Source organism: Mesoplodon densirostris, chromosome 5, assembly GCF_025265405.1.
Source record: "Mesoplodon densirostris isolate mMesDen1 chromosome 5, mMesDen1 primary haplotype, whole genome shotgun sequence".
Taxonomy (NCBI): Eukaryota; Metazoa; Chordata; class Mammalia; order Artiodactyla; family Ziphiidae; genus Mesoplodon; species Mesoplodon densirostris.
Window position 1 is genome coordinate 118,181,142 of NC_082665.1, and position 17,143 is coordinate 118,198,284.

Genomic DNA, 17,143 nt, shown 5'->3' on the forward strand with positions numbered 1-17,143 from the left:
ACATGTTATTACATTTGGAAGGTAGAGAAAAAAGTAGGGAAAAATCATAATTCAATTGTTCAAACATAACCAGTGGTGTGTGTTTTTTTTTTTGCAGGGTTAAAAAAATCATGTATATAATTTTGTAACCTGATTTTTCACTTCTCATAATGTCATGTGCAGTTTTTTTGCCATTTTATTTGATTGCAGTTTTCACTAGCATACTTTAATAGTTGTACTTATTCCATTAGGTTATACACCATTGGTTATTTTTGCCATGTCCTTATTGAGGGACTGATTATTTCTAATTTTTCACTATTATAAATAACACTGAGATCAGTTTATTTGTGCATAAAGTTTTTTATCCTACATTTTTTTTGGAAATGAGGAATAGCAAATAATACATTATTAATCAAACATAACTACAGTGAATTCCCATATAGGAAATATTAATATCACCTTATAGCAATTATAGGAAAAGAGCTTAAGGAAATTGTAAAACTCCAGTTTCTTAAAGACAGTTTTGTCAAAAAAGGTTGGAGTTTACTCTCCACATGTCAAGATGCTCCTTAGGTCAATATGCAGTGTCCTAAGATCCTCTCAGATGGTTTCAACCTAATCATTGCCAAGACGCCATCATGGACAGAGTTGTATGTAGGCCATCAAGCTGGTGAGGGTTACCAGGTTCTGGGTAGGACAGGCTCTTGCAGGTACAGTGCATACACATGCACATGGAGTTCAGGTAGGACACCAGCTGCTCCATCAACTACAACATGAAAGGCCCTGTATGGAGGACGATGTGATCATACTGTTGGAATCAGAGCAAGAGGTTCAGAGACTACGTTGATCCTGCTGAGCCCTGGTTGTCTGGGTCAAGCACTTAGCCCATGTTTAAGATCAAACTTGTTTCAAGAAGCAGATCTGAATAACTCTGTATATCATTCTTCATGGTGAATTATTGGAAGCATTTCCTTTAAGATCAAGAAAAAGGGAAGGATGTCCTGTCTCACCACTTACACTCCATATAGTGCTGACGTGCAAAGTTCCAAACAGTCTCTTTTTTTTGGCTCTGAACGTGAATATCATTCCTGGAAATGCAAACTGGCATCCGTTCACTGACCACGCAGAGGCACTGATCTTTCTAAGCCACGGAGTCAAGTTTTGGAAACCTGCTAGTGCTGGAGGGTCTCCTGCAGAGGCAGGAGGTGGCTGTGGCTCACTGTGGGGACAAGGACACTGGGAGCAGAAGTTCTGGGAAGTACTCGTTGTCGTGAACCCTCCCGGAGTCTGCCATTAGCCCCACTGCTTTTCCTACATTTTGAATTACTGCTTTTATCTTTCACCCAGTGTTTTTGCTCAGCTCTTGCCACTCTACACTTTCCACAGCTTGTTAGTTTAAACATGTATTTGTTTTCTCCAGGGTTTGCCCGGTATCAGGGTCTGAGAGTTTCCAGCCTGTATATGAAATTAGCTCTCCCTTAAGACTCTCGGAGATTATGTTGGTTACTATCCCAATTCCCACTATCTTTGTAGTAATGTTCCCCTTAGAGTCCCTGGTGTCTTCTCCAGCTAGCTGTCATCTGCAGCACCTTAATCTATCTGCCCTGTTCAAATAACTATTTGAAACTGGAAAGGGAATGGTTGCAATTCTTTTTTTCCCCTGGAGGCTCCTTAGCAGATGCTTAACTTTACCCACCCTATTTCTTCTCAGCCACTTTCAAGCATGTAGACAAAAATAAGAAGTAAATACATTAAAAAGTTCTTTTACATACTTCTTCCATAACATTGGGTATTTACTTGCCTTACATCTATAGAATCAAAAGGGACCCCTCCAAAGGTTAATTCTAGCAAAGGAAAAAGTTTCTCTTCACCAGACACCCTGCCATGTGATTTCCTACCAGTGGCCTCCCTTGAATCCGTTCCTGTTCAGCTAGCCCCCAGTTTATGCCTAGGGATCACCTTTTGTTGAGCTAACCTGGGTTAGAAATAACAGGAAGAGGGCTTTTCACAGGACTTGGTTGGAATTCTCTTTACATCACCAAGTAGGGAAAAGGTGGCGCTGTGTGAAGCAGCCGCAGACCATGGGGTGGAGGTAGGGGATGTCAAGGGTGGAAGGCGTCGCGGCCATCTGCATTGTGAATGGGCTGGTACGAGTGCCTGGCACCACGCCAGGCGCTGGGGTAGCGTAGGAAGGACCAAGACTGACAGGTCCTCCTGGAAGGGACCGAGCCCGGAGCTGGGCAAAAGGGGAGCCATCGCGTTAACGCTTCTTGAAGGACTGACAGTGAGCACGAGTGACAAGTCACAGCGTGTCTCATGACAAGATACATCCGTATCTTCACCGCATACTCTAGTTCCGCATGGAGACTGACCCTTTGCCATTTTGTCTTCTGTCTCTGTGGATGTCGGTTCAGTCACTCCGTCCCCGGGGCCTCTATGGAGGCGGAACTACTGTGTCAGGGGTCGTGGTTTTCAGGGAGAAATCGTGGTCGGAGTGACAAGAGGGCGGGCAGTAGGCGGGACTTCCGGCCCACGGTTCCGTCAGCTGCCCTTCCCGGGCGTCTCCCCGCAACCCTCTCAACTTCCCTTGTCCGTGACGCGGCGCCCAGGAGAAATTCGACGGGACACGGACCGGGGGAGCGTGAGCTGCAGGTGAGGACTCGGTGTGTGCCTATCCTTGCGGCTCTATTTGAGAGGAGAAACTGTGGCGCTGGGACCGTGGGGAGACTGACTGAAAGAAGAGTGGGTCAGTGACAGCGAGGGGAGTGTGAGACTGGGGCTGCAAGGCTACTGTGACCCTGGGGCACTGACAACGAGGGGACTGTGACTGAGACGCAGCTGCTCGCGAGGGGTCTGCGACCCGCAGCAGTGAATGCTGAGGGACTCTGACCTCGGAGAACACGAGGCAGAGGCTGCGAGGGGACTATGACCGAGGAAGTATGAAGCAGTGACAGCAGGGAACTGTGACCAAGGACCAACGACTCGGAGGAGACCGATCGATGGATAGTAACTGTGAAATGACTCTGACCTAAGGGAACATGAAGCGGCGGCTGCAGGGGGATTCCGACCAACGAGCAGTAACTTTGAGGGGCTGAGTTGGAGAAGAGTGTGGGATCAGTGACTGGACAGGGTACGGTAGCATGGTGTTTGGGTACGGGGTGTGGTGACTGGGTGGAGAAGGTCTTAGTGGGAAACACTGGTTTGGGACTTATCAGACAGACCCGAGTTTAATTTTATGGACAAACTTCTTGTGGCTGGGAGGCTCACCTCACCACTGAGCTACAGTTTCTTCCTCCGTGAATGGGAAGTTTGGGCTGGATTAATGTTTCCTAAACTGTGGCTTCCATCCTGTGATTGGGTTGTGAAGTCTATTTAGTGGATGGAACCTGAAATTAAAAAAAAAAAAAAAAAAGGAATAGACTAGAAATTTTCAGTGTGTTCGCAGAGTAAGAGTATTATTTCATGAAACGTGTTTCAGTTATGTGTGTGTGAGATTATGATGTAAAATGGATTTCATGTGTCTTAAAATGTGGTAAAAAAAGTTGGAAAAACATTGGACCAGATTATTTCTGAGTTTTCTTTCTGGTCTAAAATGCGACGATTCTACGATTAGGGGTCTGTTTGGAAGTACAAAGATGCAATTAGGAAGACTGGATCCGGGGCTGGGGCACAGGCTCTATCAGATTGACTTAACTGGAGAAGGCTTCGCAAATAGAATCGAAGTGACCAGTTATGACTGGGGTCTGAAACTCAGGTTCTCAGTTGGGAGAACCAACAGGTATATATTGAAATAGGGACAGTGATATTTATAAAGGCAGTGAGGATATAGGGGTTTGTGATAGGAAAAACTGCTAGGAATAGACATTGAGGAAGGGGGAAGCTTTGAGGAGGGTAGGAACAAAGCTTAGAAAGGGAACTGAAGATAGAGACAGAAAAGATTCTGCCAAGAAATAAAGTGGGAGTAGGGAGATACAACCTTCAGGGTCCTTTTCAATCTTGATATTTAGTGATTCTGCAAGTACAGAGAATTGCTAGTAAAAAGAAACTAGTTGAGAATGGAATTTGGTGCAGGAATCAGTGGTGAACAGATAGATGATTATCTTGGAGAAGACAGGGTGATCTGGGAAGGTCAACAGTGGTGACTAGAATGCCACAGTGGAGAAGCTTTACTGTTTTTAGCTATCCAGTTCAATGATTTGTGCACTGGTGGCCAAGACTGTCATACTGGGAATGATACCATGCTGTGGATAATTCAAATGATGTTTTAGCTCTGGTTTTATTTCCTACCAATTCCCTTTCATGAGGGCTGTTAGTGATGCAGATGAAATGAACTAAAGTGAGTTTCACTACTTCCTCCCCTTTTACAGCCCTTTGTAGAAGGTGCTACTTACTGTGTCACTCAGTGTTTTAAAAAATATATCTAATAGAAGAAGCTTGAGGCAATTTCAACTTACCAGACACTGTATTTATCTGATAACCTAATAGTCACCCCACCCTCTACACACACATACATTTTGTGATAGGGGAAGAGAGTTCAGAAAGATTCTTGAATGGGAATGAGTTGGGAATGGTGAGGGATAGCCTTTGTTTAGCTAAAAAATGGCTTTTTCTAGAACATTAGATGTTTACTTGGCTTACATTCAACATAACTAAAAGGAACTACTCAAGAATTTGTTCCTAGAACAGAATATAATGCTTAAAGGTAACTCACCACAGAAGGGAAGACATTTAGACTTGGGGACTTCAGCACTGCCTCTGGGGTCATTTGTGTTTGCTGAATGAGATGATTCTTTCTGACTTACCCTGCTTTGCAAACTCCCTTTGAAAACCATTATAATGGCCTGATTGATAAAGAATGAACTTTTATTCCTTCCTCAGCCTATGATTTCTTCTCCCATAAACAGGTGAGGTTTTATTTTTCTTGGGGAATCTCCTCTTTGGATATGTGATCCCTTAAGGAGAATGATCTAGTCAGATAGAGCCTTGGATTCAGAAGTCCCTGGTTACTTTATCTGATGTTAACACTGACTTACTCTGTGTCTCTGGGGAGAATTATTGCTTTCTCTTGCTTTAGATTTTCTATGGCAGAGATAACTGTTCTTCTGGTTAAATGACCCTTTAAGAATCTGAAATATATGCATACTCACCAAATTTAGTGTACAATCTCATGGAGTTTGTAAACCACCTGACCTCATTCATGATTTTCCTGTGGGAGCTGAATAACCTCTTCATGTTATAAACTCTCATGAGGATTAATTTATGAAATATTCATAGAAAAAGCAAGCATAATAATTTGCTATTATTTTTAATGATGAATAAAGACAGAATATCTAGTTATAATTGTAATTTTCTTATGCTTTTCTTTCCAAGTATTCGTGTAACTCTCATCTGAAACCAGATCTTCTGGCTTTTCTACTAATAGAGGTAATTCTTCCTACTGAATCAAACAGAAATAGGTCTGTCTTACACTAACGTTTGTGTTACCCTAAAATAGATTGGAAAGAATAAATTTTTCTAAAAGTCATGATTTGGGGGGAATTTTTTATGTTAGAGAAACCCTGAAATCAGAGTACTTCCCAATCATCACTGAACTGTGAGAGTTCCTTTTTACTCAACATTGTGGCTGCTTCTACAACTTTTACCTACGTTACCACTACATAAGTCACATTAGAAAACAATAGGCAGAAATAGAGACATAAATGTAGAGAACAAACGTATGGACTTCCACCAAGGGGGGAAAGGGGGGTGTGCTGGGATGAATTGGGAGATTGGGATTGACATATATATATACACTAATATGTATAAAATAGATAACTAATGAGAACCTGCTGTGTAGCACAGGGAACTCCACTTCACTGTACAGTAGAAACTAACACAGCACTGTAAAACAACTATACCCCAATTAAAAAACAAAAAAAGAAAGAAAAAAGAAAACAATAGGAAGGAGAGTGTAAGAGCAGGGCTCAGCCCTCCTGCTTATATGCCAGAGGGTAACTTCTAGCACTTTCTCTTTCCTAAGCTTAAACCTTTCTGTTTCTAGTCCTAAAGTTCCCTTTTCACAATATTCCTGTCAAATGGGTACACTTCACGTGTATGAAGTATGATTTGTTTTGTCAATTGTTTATGAATGATTTGTGGCAAAATTTAAATTCTAACTCCCTTCTATAATTCAGTCAGTAAATTCAGGGAATATACATTTTTACATAACGTTATTTTGCAGTATATGCCAGGGCACCATTCCAGAAGAAAAAAAGAAGAGTGAGTCTCTAGTATATATTTGGCACTGTGTTAAGTTTGTTTACATACATATTCTCATTAATATAAATAATTGTATTGCCTGTATTTTACTGTTTGCAAACCAGATTAGTAGATAGATATATAGCAGGGTTGTGTTTTGGTTTTTTGTTTGTTTGTTGTCTTTTTTCAGTCTTTTTTCTCCCTTTCTTTTGGTAACTCTTGTTGAAAGTTATGTTAGTTTGAAGTTTTCTATGTTTGGACTAGAATGATTGCCAGGGGAACCCATGGATCTGCTAGGCTGTTATATATCACATTCACAACTATTTGCAAACCAGTCTGAAGTGAGGGCTGCTAAAAATAATGACTTATAGGGCTTCCCTGGTGGCTCAGTGGTTGAGAGTCCGCCTGCCGATGCAGGGGACACGGGTTCGTGCCCTGGTCCAGGAAGATCTCACATGCCACAGAGTGGCTGGGCCCATGAGCCTGCGCGTCCGGAGCCTGTGCTCCGCAACGGGAGAGGCCACAACAGCGAGAGGCCTGCGTACCACAAAAAAAAAAAAAAAAAAGACTTATAGTCTTTGCTTTATATTAGAGAACAAAATGAGTGTATGGCACTTAACAGAAAACAGTAGTTTTTTATCTGCATAGAATTACCTCAGATGTGATTACGTTTGTTTGTTTATTTTTTGGCCCGTAGGACTTAATCTTTTTTGTGCCGTGGACCTCTTTGTCAGTATGGTGAAACCTTTTTGACTCCTTTTTTTGAATAATGTTTTTATTGCAAAAAAATACATAGAATTATAAAGGAAACAAATTATGTTGAAATATAGTTATCAGAATATTTTTAAAATGTGTGATATAGCACATGTAGTTTTTATTAACATAATAAATAAAGTTTACTGTCTATCAGTGGGTCTTATAGCTATGATAATTTTTAAATGATCGTGTGTTTAAACAGTATTTCAAGATACTTGTACGAGTGTGATATTATATGAAAATATCTATGATTTCTATCGGTGACAAAGTCTGTTCTACTAAGTGTACTATTACTATTGTGGCTTACGTTCATAATTGAAGGAATGGTGAATTTGCCAGAGGCTAGTGAAAATAAAGATATAATTTTCTGGGTCCAAATCCAAGACTCCCTGAATCTGTCATAGACCCTACCTTAGAGATACAAGTTCCATAACCCACTCTAGGAAGAGCAAAATCTAAACACAGGGTTTACTCACTGATTCTTCTCGTAGAATAGTGGCAGAGCAAAATCATTCAACTGTAAGAGCTATTACAAGTGTCCCTTGTGGTTTTTAGGATAATCTCTTTGCTTGAAATAGCCTACTGTGTGGTCAGGCCCAAGAAGAAACTTTATTTTGGTCCAGGACTAACCCAGGGTCTGGCACAGAGTAAGTGCCCACTCAGTGTTTGTTGAATAAGGGTTTCTCTGGAGAAATTAGAGGGAAGAGATCAAGTTCAGAGCTAAGATCTTAGATGTGGCAATTTACAGGTCCCACATATTGAGGAATAACATTGAGCTCTGATTTAAAACTAATCATCTGTGCAGATCATGTTGTGAAATCACTTTTACATTTAGAACTTCCCAAATCAGGCATTCTTTTGACTTATTCTGTACAGTGTGGTGATATATACAGGTTAGTGACATAAACTGTAGAAATCCTGTATCAGAAAGTTATGGTACAGTTTCTTGAGATAATTCTATTCCTAGCACTGTCCTCCACTTTATAACTGTTTGCATAATCTAGGTAGAATTCACTACCAAGTTATTGATAAAACTGATCCTGTTTTCATCTAGAACAGAGTTGGCAAACTTTTTAGGTAAAGGGCCAGATAGTAAATATTCAGCTTTGCAGGTCATACAGTCTCTGTTGCAACTACTCAACTCTGCAGTTGTAGCACAGAAGTGTCCATAGACCACTTTTCATTCATTCATCAGTGAATGAGCGTGGCTGTGTCCCAGCAAAACCTTAATTACAAAAACAGGCAGTGGGCCATTTTTGGCTTGTGAGCTGCGCTAGGAGTTCTGCTGGTTCTTGAATCCAGTCCCTCCTCCCCACTATGGGTTAGACATATCCTCCCTCAAGCTTCAAAGGTCTTTACACAAGGGGTGATGTGACTGCACTGTTATCTGTGGGAAGGCCTGAATGTACAGCAGGTGACATGATTAATGCCAACAGTATTTGATTCACTTTAACCTAGGAGTTCACAGAGCTTGCCTCTTAGAGCACTACTTTATTACGCTCCACAAAGGTAGAAGCAGATAAAGATCCCAAGTACAAAGTATGCTTGCTCACTCAGCTTTGGAACTGGACATTGGTATGCCAGTAGAAAATTACTGAGCATAGGGTCTTACTGAGGAAGAAAATTGTAGGCCCAGAGACAGGGGAAGCAGGAATAGAATGCAAAGGAAAAATTCATGGTTCCTCTTTTTACAGATAGTTCCCTGTAGTAATCAGTCAAATTTGAATTAGGTTTAAGAGTATACATGATTGCAACTTCTACTATTTAGGTTGTTGCATAGCTTAGGAAGCAGAGTCCACCTCCTCTTTCACCCTGGGATGCTTACTAAATCTACCAACAATAAGGAAGTAGAATAGAGGGGATTGGGTGGGAGTTTCTAAAACTGCACTTGTTGGAGACTTTCATCTTTAAAACACAAGCATATGCATACCAGCGCCCAGATTTTGTCTCCTTCAAGATATTCACGTTGGAAAGACACTTGATTAGATTTATCCTCAGTATCTCCTCCCTGCCACCCCTCCCTGCTGACACACATTTCTACTTCTGTGTACTTCCTTAATAGCAAAGTTAATCCATCCAAGCAGGCGTCTATTGGAACATTAAAGAACAAGGCAAGCAGTGTATACTGGGAGGTTAGTCAGCAGAAATGGAGCCAGATTTTGTGAATCCGGGTAAAAATCACAGGAACAGATACCACATTCTGTATCTTGAAAGCAATTTGGAGACGCTAAGGCACTTAATAGGCAGGGTTATGGTAGTGATGGTGGTGGTGTGGGTATTTATGTCCATATTTAGAATCTGTGCTTGAATGGGGAATTTGACTAAGATAAGGTGACTTATCTCGGGACTGAATATGTAGCAGTGTTGGAAAGATCAGGCCTTACAAATGCTGCATTCTGGCTGCCAGCTCCCTTTTTCTCTTTTGTTATAGCTTCTTTTGACATAGAAACTTTTGGGGAGGATAAACTGCTAAGGAAATAGGAAGTTTTGGCCCACCCTAATGGGATCATAAGTGAGGCTGTGTATTCTATCTCCAACTGCTTTCATTTTGACTCATCCCAGCTTAATTAATGTGGGTGCTATGGCTGGAAGCCAGGCTCCACCTGCAAGTCATTGGGCAATCTCCTGCTCCCCATCCCCATTTTGATCTTGTACTGTATTGGCTCTGAGGAGGTGTCATCTTTTCCCAACCCTATTACCCACTGGACAAACAGATATTAAGGCAGCCTGTGTTTGTGTGTATGTGTATGTGTTCCCTCTGGAATGTAGATATTTAAAGTCTCCTTTTCTAGGGTCATCACTCACTTTTACTTGAATAGTGTTGGTTGATTGCAAAGGGGCAGTTATCATAAATGGAGAGTTGGGAAGTATTATTCCTCATTGTTGGAGGTATTCAGTGGTTACTGGGCAATTGTGAGTATTGTAAAGGTGGTGTGATTTTAGGTCAAGCTAAGTCTCAGTATAATGAACTAAAAAGCCAACATATATTTGCTACCCTCACTATGCCCTCATCCTCCCACATACCTTTTCTCAGTAGCAAATTTGATGTGTCCTAGCAGACATCTATTGGAACTTTAGGGAAGCTGGGGGTAATTTTTTTCATCAGTTTAGGCACTAATTATTAAATTTTTAGATATGCTTTCATAGTGTATAAGTTAGTAGATGTGAGGAACATGGGGATGGTCTAAGAGAGCCAGTGAAAAATGAAAAACTTGAGAGACCTATAAAGTCAAAGTTTAAAAATTAGTAATAGTTCTAGAGGAAAGGTGTGAGGAACTTGGGGATGGTCTAAGAGAGCCAGTGAAAAATGAAAAACTTGAGAGACCTATAAAGTCAAAGTTTAAAAATTAGTAATAGTTCTAGAGGAAAGGTGTGAGGGTTAATCTCTTTATAATTTCTGAATTCTTTTAGGGTCACTATTATGGAATGACTGTGATCTTGGTGTTTTCCATCTCCTAAGAAAGTGGAGAAGATATAGAAGTGTTTTGCGTTATAAAACAAAAAGTATTAGATGCGTTTGTTCTAAATCCAGAGGATCTTAAGACTTCAGTTTAAGTCTGATGTGTAACGTTCAGTTTAAAGTATAGTATAAGGGACTTCCCTGGTGGCACAGTGGTTAAGAATCCTCCTGCCAATGCAGGGGATACGGGTTCGAGCCCTGGTCCGGGAAGACCCCACATGCTGCGGAGCAGCTAAGCCCGAGCACCACAACTACTGAGCCTGCATGCCACAGCTACTGAAGCCTGCACGCCTAGAGCCTGTGCTCCGCAACAAAGAGAAGCCACCGCAAAGAGAAGCCCATGCACCACAACAAAGAGAAAGCCCGCGCACAGCAGCGAAGACCCAACACAGCCAATAAATAAATTAATTAATTTAAAAAAAGTATAGTATAAAATATAATATATGACACAAAAGTCATCTTTGGAAAATAGAAGAACTGTAAGCAGATAAGAAAAAAATACTTTTGACAGGATGAGAGCTTTGTTATGCCATCTTTGATACACTTATAAATTGACAAGTACTTGACCTCTTTCCATCAAAACAAAATACTAATGTGAGTAGTGCTTTACAAAATTTCAAAAGAGTTTTTCCACTTATTACATTTATTCAAATAGTTATTGAGCACCTACTTTGTGCTAGGGCTCATTGCCAAGTATTGAATGCATTAATTATGATTTTGTGGTTCTAAGTGATAAAAAACCAAGCTTAACTGAGCTTAAGCAAAAAGGGGAATGTATTGGTTGACACAATTAGGCAGTTCAGGATCTGGCTTCTCTCCATCATCAGCCTTGCTTTCTCTGTGTGACTGTTTTGAGAAAGACTCTCTTTCAGTTATAGGATGACCACTAGATTGTTATAGGATGGTTCCTAGAGTCATGTCTCCAGGCTTGAATTCACAAAGAAAGAAGTGATAATCTTTGTCCATGAATTCCTATCTGGCGAGTCCTGAGATTCACTCTCATTGGACTATCTTAGGTCACCAATCACTGCCCTTCCCACCTCCCTCCTCCTCCAGTCTGTGGCCTGAGAGAGTGATGTGCTGATTGGTTGAGGTTAGGCAGTGGCATCTGACGGTATGGCTAAGGGTGAAGATCACACAGACCGAATGATACTGAGTCTCTGAATGAAAATGGTCTCTTTTCAGAGCAGGAGAATTGAACGGTGGAAAGGAGCAACATCAGGGAGTTTGTTTTCTAATCTCTCATTTGCACTCACCATAACTTAGAGTTAAGGTACTAGGAGCTAGATTTTTTTTTTTTTTGTCCAGGCTGAGAGGCTTGTGGGATCTTAGTTCCCTGACCAGGGATCGAACCCATGCCCCCTGCAGTGGAAGCGCGAGTCCTAACCACTGGACTGCTAGGGAATTCCCTGGGAGGAGCTAGAATGAAGTCCCCGTTTATATGATATGATTCCTGGTCTAGTGCACCCTCTACTCTTCTACTCTGGCCCAAACCAAAATAAGCCCCTGGAGTTCCTAAGTAGTCTGTCAGCGATATGCCCAGTGAGAAGGAGCCCAGTCTTTGTGAAAGATCAAATTAACTTCCTGCTTGGCACAGTGTAGTGCATGGCCAGAGTGCAGTAAGTGGTTTTGTTTAAATTCATGTATGACCATTTTATATACTAGGCAGCATATAATAAGTAAATAAATACTAGGCAGTGTTGTTGTTAAGTACACAGATCCTAGAGCCAGAATGCCTTGGTTCAAATCCTGGTTTTGCCCTGTCCTAGGTGTGTGACCTCAGTCAAGTCATTTAACCCAGCTGTGCCTCAATTTCCTCATCTGCAAAATAGAGCAAATAATATTATCTACCACATAAGATTGTTGTGAGAATTAAGTTATTTAATATATGCAAAAGTTGTGACCGCCTGGAGGGGTGGGATAGGGAGGGTGGGAGGGAGGGAGACGCAAGAGGGAAGGGATATGGGAACAGATGTATATGTATAACTGATTCACTTTGTTATAAAGCAGAAACTAACACACCATTGTGAAGCAATTATACTCCAATAAAGTTGTAAAAAAATATATATATGCAAAAGGTTTATAACTTTCTGGCACAAAGGAAGTACTCTGTAAGTGTTAGCTATAATTTTTATCATCACTATTATCATAATCTTTGGGACTGTGATAGAGAAATATGGATTATGTGATAGTACAATGAAACGGGTTTACATCTGATTGAATACCCTAATCATTAAGAATTCTAAATATATTGTTCTATCCTGTTTTCTAAAGATAAACTCTCCTGTGTTTTATATTGTACTAACCTAGAGTATTAAGAGTGGATCTCAATGAGGAGAGAGGGGTCTAGTGGTATGTCACATTGGTGTATGGTGACATATATCTATCCTGATCAATACTTTCAGCACTAACATTGATGGAGACATAAAAACCATGCTTTCCAAGTTTATAGGTTACATAAAATTGTGAATGCTAATGTGATAGATGGCAGTCATGATTTGAAAGTATTTTAAGATTAGAACAAACGAAAAGATCAACCATGATGGACTTTAACAGGATTATGACTAATGAAATGAATGAAGGTATTTCTACACAACCTCTCCTTGAATGTCCTGGTATGCCAAAATGAAATGCCCCCGAGGTAACTCAGCCCCTTTTCAGGTAACTCTGAAAAGTTATCCTAAAAAGGTTTTTATTATGTTTAGTTAAAGTTTGTGTCTCTGCATCTTCCAACTAGTGATTCATTTTCTATTATCTGGACTTTCACAGAATAAGTGTCTGCCCTATCCAACATAACAGGCATTCAAATATTTACAGATAGTTATTAGGTACCTTCTTGTATAGTACAGTGTCACATTTTATTGTATACCACAGTAGTTAAGGGTGTGTAGTCTGCAGCCAGGCTGACTGAATTTGATTCCTAGCTTCGCCACTTACTAGCTGTGTGATCTTATTTTCTGTGCCTCAGTTTCAATAATGATAAAAATAATACATCTATGTCAAAGGGTTGTGAATGTTAAGAGAGTTTTTTGTATTTTTAAATTTATTAAATTTATTTATTTTTGGCTTCATTGGGTCTTCGTTGCCATGCGCGGGCTTTCTCTAGTTACGGTGAGCGGGGGCTACTCTTCGTTGCGGTGCGCGGGCTTCTCATTGCATTGGCTTCTCTTGTTGCGGAGCACAGGTTCTAGGCGCATGGGCTTCAGTAGTTGTGGCACGCAAGTTCAGTAGTTGTGGCTTCCGGGCTCTAGAGCGCAGGCTCAGTAGTTGTGGCGCACGGGCTTAGTTGCTCCGTGGCATGTGGGATCTTGCCAGACCAGGGCTCGAACCCGTGTCCCCTGCATTGGCAGGCAGATTCTTAACCACTGCACCACCAGGGAAGCCCCAAGAGTTTTAATATTTTTAAATTTTTTAGACATACAGGTGTTATATAAATGCTGACAGTAGTAGTAGTAGTAATAGTGGTGTTTCTTCATCATAGCTTAACATCAGACTCCAGAAGAGTTCTTGCTACAATAGTAATTTTTTTTTGAATTAGTGTCTGTTGGGCAAGGATGTGCAATTGTTAAATTATTATTTTTTTAAAGATTTGTTTATTATTTATTTATTTTACTTTTGGCTGTGTCGGGTTTTAGTTGCGGCATGTGGGATCTTCGTTGAGGCAGGTGGGATCTTTTGCTGCGGTGCGCCGGCTTCACTCTAGTTGTGGCGTGCGGGTTTTCTCTTTTCTGGTTGTGGCGTGCAGGCTCCAGAGCTAGTGGGCTCTGTACTTTGCAGCACACAGGCTGTCTAGTTGAGGCACGGGAGCTCGTTGTGATGCACTGGCTTAGTTGACCCGCGGCATGTGGGATCTTAGTTCCCCGACCAGGGATCGAATCCACGTCTCCTGCATTGGAAGGCGGATTCTTCACCACTGGACCAGCAGGGAAGTTCCACAGCAGTGATTCTTAAATGGGGTAAGGATAAGATGGGGAGATGGAGCATACTTCATGTTTTATCATACTTTTACATTAAAAGTACATTTTTTATAGTAGTAATCATGGGTGAAAATTTGACAAAATCTTTTTGGCTATAGGGGATAAACAGAAGATAGACTTTAAGGCAGATGATGGCAACTACTACTACTATGAAATAATAATAGTAGCTAATGTTTACAAGCACATACTGTGTGCCAGACGCTGAGCTAAGGCTTTACATGGATTATTCCATTTAAACCACATTTGTTAGATGATGAAACTAAGACTTGGAGAGATAAAGGAATTTGTCCAAATTTTCATGGCTAGTTAGTGGTAGAAATGGGATTCATATTTAGGTAATATGATTTAGGGGCTGACCTCTATTTAATCACTACAGTATGCTAACGGAGTGAGGTTAAAGATTTTTACTTTTCTCAAAATGGAGCATGGATAAAAAATATTGAGAAACACTGCCTTAGATATTTGGTTAGAGATATTTATATAAGACAGAAGGAGAGATTTTGTTGAAGAATGTACATACTCAACTGAAATTCAGGTAAAATATGTTAGTATTACTATTATTTACCAATGGGCTTTGCAATGTGTCAGTACTAATACTAATAATAATGGTTGCCTTGATTCTTTGTTCATGCATTTTACATTAGCTTTAAATAGCTAGTCAGATACCTCCTTTCTCCTCCCTTGAGTTCTCATTGTGATATTTTATATTTTTTGTATGATTTTTTTTAATCTAGTGGAATAGATCCAGTGTCACAATATCTAGTGACTCCAGATATCAATTTGACTTTAAAATATCTTTAAAACCACAAGGGCAGCCTTTTGGTTCTCGGAGCAGCACCATGGCGGTCGGAAAGAACAAGCGCCTTACCAAAGGTGGTAAAAAGGGAGCCAAGAAGAAAGTGGTTGACCCATTTTCTAAGAAAGATTGGTATGATGTGAAAGCACCAGCTATGTTCAATATAAGAAATATTGGGAAAACACTAGTCACGAGAACTCAAGGAACCAAAATCGCATCTGATGGCCTCAAGGGTCATGTGTTTGAAGTGAGCCTTGCTGATCTGCAGAATGATGAAGTTGCATTTAGAAAATTCAAGCTTATTACTGAGGATGTTCAGGGCAAAAACTGCCTGACTAATTTCTATGGCATGGATCTTAACCCGTGACAAAATGTGCTCCATAGTCAAAAAATGGCAGACCATGATTGAAGCTCACCTTGATGTCAAGACTACCGATGGTTATTTGCTTCGTCTCTTCTGTGTGGGTTTTACTAAAAAATGCAACAATCAGATTCGGAAGACCTCTTATGCCCAGCAGCAGCAGGTCCGCCAGATCCGCAAGAAGATGATGGAAATCATGACCCGAGAGGTGCAGACAAATGACTTGAAAGAGGTGGTCAATAAATTGATTCCAGACAGCATTGGAAAAGACACAGAAAAGGCCTGCCAGTCTATTTATCCACTCCATTATGTCTTTGTTAGAAAAGTAAAAATGCGGAAGAAGCCCAAGTTTGAATTGGGAAAACTCATGGAGCTACATGGTGAAGGTAGTAGTTCTGGAAAAGCTACTGGGGACGAGACAGGTGCTAAAGTTGAACGAGCTGATGGATATGAGCCACCAGTCCAGGAATCTGTTTAAAAATCAGACTTTTAATGGTGACAAATAAAAGACCTCATTTGTGATTAAAAAAAAAAAAAACCAAAACCCCCCATAAGGGCAATATTTAGCGCCTTTGCTTCTTTCTAGTATGATGATATCTACCATGTGTTTGGCTGGTTAAGTTGAATTATGCAAGATGGTTCAGTACTTCAAGAATTAAACAGTTAGGGCTTCCCTGGTGGCGCAGTGGTTGAGAGTCTGCCTGCTGATGCAAGGGACACGGGTTTGTGCCCCAGTCCGGGAAGATCCCACAAGCCGCGGAGCGGCTGGGCCCGTGAGCTATGGCCGCTGAGCCTGCGCGTCCGGAGTCTGTGCTCCGCAACGGGAGAGGCCACAACAGTGAGAGGCCCGTGTGCCACAAAAAAAAAAAAAAAAAAAAAGAATTATACAGTTAAAAAGCAAAGTAGAATTTATGTTATGTATATTTTACCACAATGTAAACAAAACAGAAAAGCAAAGCAAAGTCAGAGTAGGGAGGGAGAGATGGATTATAAAGTGGTATGAGGAAACTTGAGAGTGAGGGATATGTTTATTAATTTTGATGATTTCACAGGTATATAATGTTAACACTCATTAAATTATACACTTGTTAAATATATGGTTTATTGTATGTCAATTATAGTTCATTCAGTAGAGCTGTAAAAATATTATAGCACACATAATCCTCCCCCCCACACACACACGGAGCAAAGACTTCTGAGAAGTTCCTATAAACATGTCTTTGGATGTGTTAAGTATTTTTTTATTAAACTTTAAGGAATTTTAACTTGAAGTCATGGAAGGTAACTGGTGAGAATATGACATGACATTTATTCCCTTGATTTATTTTGGCATCCTTAAAACTATTTTGTGTCATGAATGAAAAGTACAGGTAACTTAAGCACCACCTATTTGTAATGTCAGAAGAGAGACGAGCAGAGAATTAAAGAATTCTTTATTGCTTACGTTGAAAACTTATCAGGAAATCCTAGCAAAACTTTTCCAGTAGGAAAGACCTGTACAGCTGACAAATCAGGCAGCTTTGGAATCAGGCCAAGAGCCATGTCAGTTCTGTTTGATTGGTGCTGGGACCTTGTTT

The 17,143-nt window shown here is 40.6% G+C and overlaps 1 protein-coding gene and 1 pseudogene across 4 annotated transcripts in view; both read left to right on the forward strand.

The window, feature by feature from the left end:
- The first annotated feature begins 2,516 nt into the window (after positions 1-2,516).
- PCYT1A (phosphate cytidylyltransferase 1A, choline) overlaps positions 2,517-17,143 on the forward strand; it is a 45,862-nt gene continuing 31,235 nt past the window's right edge. Inside the window, exon 1 of one of the 4 annotated variants that reach the window (XM_060099365.1) lies at positions 2,517-2,642. The gene's annotated coding sequence lies outside the window, so the exon portion shown is untranslated. The other 3 variants (XM_060099363.1, XM_060099364.1, XM_060099366.1) reach the window with 3 other exon arrangements.
- Positions 15,249-16,098, forward strand: LOC132491268 (small ribosomal subunit protein eS1-like; annotated as a pseudogene).